This window comes from Plecotus auritus, assembly GCF_963455305.1.
Source record: "Plecotus auritus genome assembly, chromosome: 8".
Lineage (NCBI taxonomy): Eukaryota > Metazoa > Chordata > Mammalia > Chiroptera > Vespertilionidae > Plecotus > Plecotus auritus.
In genome coordinates this window covers 161,256,410-161,262,409 of record NC_137782.1, presented here as the reverse complement: position 1 = coordinate 161,262,409, position 6,000 = coordinate 161,256,410, and positions in this window count along the sequence as shown.

Genomic DNA, 6,000 nt, shown 5'->3' with positions numbered 1-6,000 from the left:
GCCCCCACTCCAGTCATATAGACCTTCTTTTGGTTCCTCAAATAAACCAAGTCCATTCCTGCTATTTCAGGAAGTTTGCTCTGATGGTTCCCTCTCACTAGAATGTTCTATTCATGCCCCAGTCATTACTGGCTTCCTCCTCCAGGTACAGTGCAAATACCACCTTCTCAGAAAGGACCCTGGGAAGACCCCTACAGAAGTAAATCCACACCCACACACCAGTGAGTCTCTCTGCCCTAGCATCGTGCTTGTCATCTTTATTGTACTTAGCCACCATCTGACAATATCCTGTTCAGTTCTCTCTCCTACACCTCAGCCCCTGGCCACAGTCTGTAAACTCCAAGGGACTAGGATCATGTCTGTTTCATTCACTGCTGTGTTCCCCCAACTCGAGGGATGAGGCCTGGCACATAGTAAAGGCTTAATAGCTTTGGAATGAATTAATAAAGTACTTTATAAACACACTTACTTCAAATAGACATGGAAATTATTTGTAAGTAACTAAATTCAAAGCTGGTACAATGGAAAGAAGACCAGGTTGAGCAGTCATAAGACATGAATTTAAGCCCTAGATGGATTTTTTTTTTTCTCTCCCTAGCATTTGATGGTCATTGTACTGAAAATTCTGGATTTTGGGCTGGTTCAATGCTTGGAAAAGAAATAAAGCAATGCCTTGAACATTGATTATGGGAGGGTCAAACTAGAGAGTACATATTAAAATGCTTGGTATACTGTAAAGTGCAAATAAATGTATTATTATAACTTTACATGGGGAATTAATACAATATTTATTGATGTCAGTATTTTTCTTAACCTATTCAGAAACTCATCTAATACATAAACGGACCCATTTCTACAAATGAGGGCAGCGTATATAAATTCTGTCTATTCTTGGACTCTGTTGTGTGTGTTTTTTTCACACTTTGCCCACTGATCGCTGACTTCACTTTTGAACAATGTTTTTGTCTATTTTCTTTTTAAAAATATTTTCTTTTTGTCTGACTGTTTCTTTTTTAAAATATCTTCTTTTTTCCTATTTATACATGTGATATGTGTTCTTGTAACATTTTAGTAAATGCTGAAAAGTATGGGGAAAAAACAAAATTACCTGTAACACTAACAAATCTAGAAATAACCAAAGTAAGTATTTTGAAAAATTTTCTCCCAAATTCTTTTTCAAAACTGAAATTGCATGTGAGTCTCATTTTGTGCACAGCATAGAGTGAATGTGCTACATAACAATGGCTCCGGGAAGCTGCCTGAGACGCTAGAGGACAGGAGGCAGACGGCACAGTACGATGGTGAGAGCACAGGAGTTCGCTTCTGACTCTGCTTCTTGGAATCTTGGGCAACTTAGTTAATTTCTCTGGGCCTCAGTTTCCTCCTCTGTACAATGAGAAATAGTAATTCCTACGACATAGAATGGTTGTGAGCACTCAATAAAATAAAATACGTAAACTGACAGAAACATAGTGGTGTGCAATAAATCATAGTCATTACTAGAACTGTTAACTCATGTATTTAAAGGTGGTGGCTCAGTCTTGAAGCAACAGAGTTAAAACTGATGCAAAGTTGGCTGGATCTAGACACCATGGAATAAGACAGAATAAGAATCCTGCTCTCATTGCTAGAATCTAGCCTTGTGTCGCCAGAGAATACATCCCATATCCAAAGCTTACTCCTTCCTTGAAAATAGTAATCAAGAACATGGAAAATCAATGGAAACCAAACAACCCCCCAGGTCAGGCGACAACTTACAGATAGCAATCAGAGCACTCTATCATCAGCCCACTACAGAAAGTTAAGTGTGACAAAAGCTGTGATGTGTCACCCAGAGCACCCTCAGGATGATAGCCTTCTTCCCCAACTGCTAGAAGCACCACTGGCAGACCACCCCATGACCTCAGTGAAGAAAACTGCCTTGCCAAAGGTCGCATCCCTTTACTGGGTGACCCACATCTTATGACTAATGATGAGGGAGTGTATAAAGTCAGAGGAATTGTCTTAAAATGCAAAATGAAGTTTAAACAACTGCACAGACTTTCCATTATACTTGGAATCAAATCCACCCCCTTTGGCCCTTTGTGATCTCCCCATTTTAAACCCCTTCCTTTCACTCCCTATGCCCCAGGCTCACTAGCCTCTCTAGGCTACTTGGAGCGCCTTCCATGCAGAAACCTTTAATTTCCTGTCCCTTCTGTCTGGGACACTCTTCTCCAGCATCTGCACATGATGCTCCTTCTCAAGTAGCCCCTCCTACGCAACCTCAAATACCATCCCTACCCTAGATGCTGCTTAGTTTCTTTCCAGGTGCTCCCAATAATTACAAGTATTTAATTGTTCACTTTTTCTTTCACTAGAGTCCATCACCCATGAGTGATGGATTTGCTCTTACTCAGCTCTGCATCCTCCTTTCTAAAACAGTGCTTGGTACATAGTAAGTGCTCGGTCTATATTTATTGAATGAAAGAATAAAAACATACAGACACAGCCAGGATTTTTAAAATAATGGTTTCATGATATATATATTCTTTTCAACTTGTTCATTTCACTTAAATATTACATAGACAACAGTCTATGTCAATACATCTAAACACTATGTCAATACTTCCCAACACAAGGTAATTAGGTCATGAGGGTGGAGCCCTTATGAATGGGATTAGTGCCTTTAAAAGAAGAGGCCAGAGAGCTAGCTCACTCTCTGCCATGTGAGGATACAAGATGTTGGCAGTCTGCAAGTCACAGAGGGCTGTCACCAGCACCTGACCATGGTGGCACTCCAATCTTGGACTTCCAGCCTCCAGAGCTGTGAGAAACAAGTTTCCGTTTATAAGCCACCTAGACTATGGGACTTTATTATAGTGGCCCATATTGACTAAGACAGCCATTTTCCTAATTCCAACCTTTTGGTACTGAAAAGGTCTGGGGGCTGTCAATCATAAGACTCCACACATCTGGCCATGGTGACTGGTCAAGGAAGTGTAAGAAGTCAACTTGCAAAGAAAAACAGAAGCGGAAACAGAATTGGCCAATCTTGGCTGCTTCTAAGTTCCCTAAGGCCAGATCAAACCTCTCATCTTGTTCCGTGGTGATGTGAGCTACTGGATTTCTGCTACTCACAATCTATCCATGTTGACTGATACTAGTAGTTTTGCAGAAGATTCTTCACATGAACATTTTTTTTGTATCAGTCCTCAATAAAAGATGAGAACTAAACTTTAAAATGCTTGTGGTACTAAAGTTTATCTTTATCAGTTTCCTTACAGCTAAAGTTAAATGTATGCATTGTAAAATATGTTTATAAAAACTAGAACAGTGTAAAAAATGAGTATTTCAGATTTTTGTCAATACATATAATGATCTTATTTTACAAAAACTAGATCAGATTATGCATAGAATCCTACAGCTTGCATTTTCCACTTAATAATATATTTTGGATATCATGATATATCAGTTCATATAGATCTGCTTGGTAGTGTTTTAAATGTTTATTTTATGTTCAAAGTGTGTCCTCCTAAAAGCTTATCCTTAGTAATGGTGGGAGTGTATTATCTCATTGATAAGAATCTAGCTTAGTGCCCAGAGATCATTACTATTGACTTTTTGTGTGCAGACAGGTTTTGAAAGAAGTTGACTGGCTCATCTTTCACCTCCATGATATAAATCATGTCCAAGTATTGACAGTATTTCAAGTTCTCTCCCTATTCATGGTTGAATCACACAAAAGAGCTATCCGTCATTTGTCTGACAGCCTGTGAGGTGACCTTAACATTCTGTAATGTGGACAGTTAGGAGAAACAGCAGAACTGCTCACTTTTGACTCAGCTTCATAATCAAGAGCCATGGAAATAATAACAAGAACTAATACAACAGTAACTTTTATTGAGCACTTGATAAGTGCCCGGGATATGGGCTAAGCACTTGACATCAGTTATTTATTTTTTTTTTTATTTAAAATATATTTTTATTGATTTCATAGAGGAAGGGAGAGGGAGAGATAGAAGCATCAATGATGAAAGAGAATCATTGATCAGCTGCCTCCTGCATGCCCCCTACTGGGGATCGAGCCCACAACCCGGGCATGTGCCCTTGACCAGAAACGAGCCTAGGACCCTTCAGTCCACAGGTTGACGCACTATCCACTGAGCCAAACCAGCAAGGGCATCAGTTATATTATTTAATCCCATAATAACCCTAAGATCATCACTATTTTTAGTAATTAAATTGAAGCTCTCAATCATGATCAGTCAGATGGCTAAGAAGTAGCAGTGCTGGAATTTGACCACAGACTAAACAACTCTAAAGCCCATGCTCCTTACCACCATTTATTCTGCTCTCCAACTTGCCCCCCCTGACTTGGGACATTTATCTATCCTCACCTCAGGACTCAGATTTTGAGATACAAAAGTTTTTATTGTTGGGGAAGTTTGTGGAAAATATTACTAAAGCTTTTGCTGTTGGTTTTAAAATAAGTTTAGGGTAGGATATTACAAAATCTTGGTTGGTGTCCTTGATGCAGGTAACGGTTAGGGGTTTGTGGGCTGAGGATCTGTTCCCTGGCCACTTTAATATTTGCTGAGTCAGACATGTAAAAATAATATCATTAGAAAGAATGTAGTTATGCGTGGTAACAAAATTAAAATTATATACAGCACCAAGTAATTAATAAGAAAACCCAATATACAATATGACTTTAGGAAAATGTACAATTTTCTGTTGATACTGTAACTGTTAATTACCATGGTTTAAAACAAAAAATAAAAAAATTGTCATCTTACAAATCTGGAGGTCGCAAGTCCAAAATGGGTGTTATGAGGCTAAAACCAAGGTGTTGGCAGGGTCGCATTCCTTTTGGAGGCTCTAGGGGAGATTCTGTGTCCTTGTCTTTCCCAGCTCCCAGAGGCTGCCTGCATTCCTGGCTCGTGGCCCTGCATCACTCCAGTCTCTGCTTCCATCATCACATCTTCTCTCTGACTTTGACTCTCCTACCTCTTTTTATTTGTTGTTGTTAGAAAACCTAGTTTATTTTTAATTGTGGTAAAATATACAAAAAAATTACCATCTTAGCCATTTTGGAGGGTACAGTTCAATATTAAATATATTTATTGCTCTGCAAGTCAATTTCCAGAACTTTTGCATCTTGCAGAACTGTGTGTTGGTTTATTATGTTTCTAACTTTATACACTTAAAGAATGTCAGAGTTAGTACATGTCAAGGGATGAAGGAGTTTTTATCCCCAAAATTCAAAGCTGATTTAATGTAGAATACCTATTATTTATAAAGAAAGAGAAACCCTACCAAATATAATAAAGTCTGGGAACTTTTTGACGGGAATTTTTTGACAGAAATTAGTCACACGTGTACTCAAAGATATACATACAAGGATACGTAAGCAGAAATAAAAGGCAAATAACTGGGAAGAAGTAGGCAAACTTATGATCATTTTCAGACAGAAGAATTTCATAGCCAATAAATAAATTACATAATTATTATCATACCTACAAAATAACAAGTAACCAACTAGCTTTATAATAGACTAGAGGCCCAGTGCATGAAATTCGTGCACTGGAGGGGTGTCCCTCAGCCCAGAGGCAGTTGGACATCCCTCTCACAATCTGAGACTGCTGGCTCCTAACCACTCACCTGCCTGCCTGCCTGATTGCCCCAACCGCTTCTGCCTGCCAGCCTGATCGCCCCCTAACCGCTCCCCTGCCGGCATGATTGACACCTAACTGCTTCCCTGCTGGTCCGATTGTCCCCAACTGCCCTCCCCTGCCGGCCATCTTGTGACAACGTGGGGGCAGCCATCTTGTGATGACATAGGGGTGGCCATCTTGCAGCAGCCATCTTGTGATGACATAGGGCAGCCATCTTGTGATGACATGGGGGTGGCCATCTTGTGACATGAGGGCATGAGGGTCAATTTGCATATTACCTCTTTATTACATAGGATAGTGGGAGAAGTTCTCATTTACTAATACAGTAATCCCTGTATTAGTT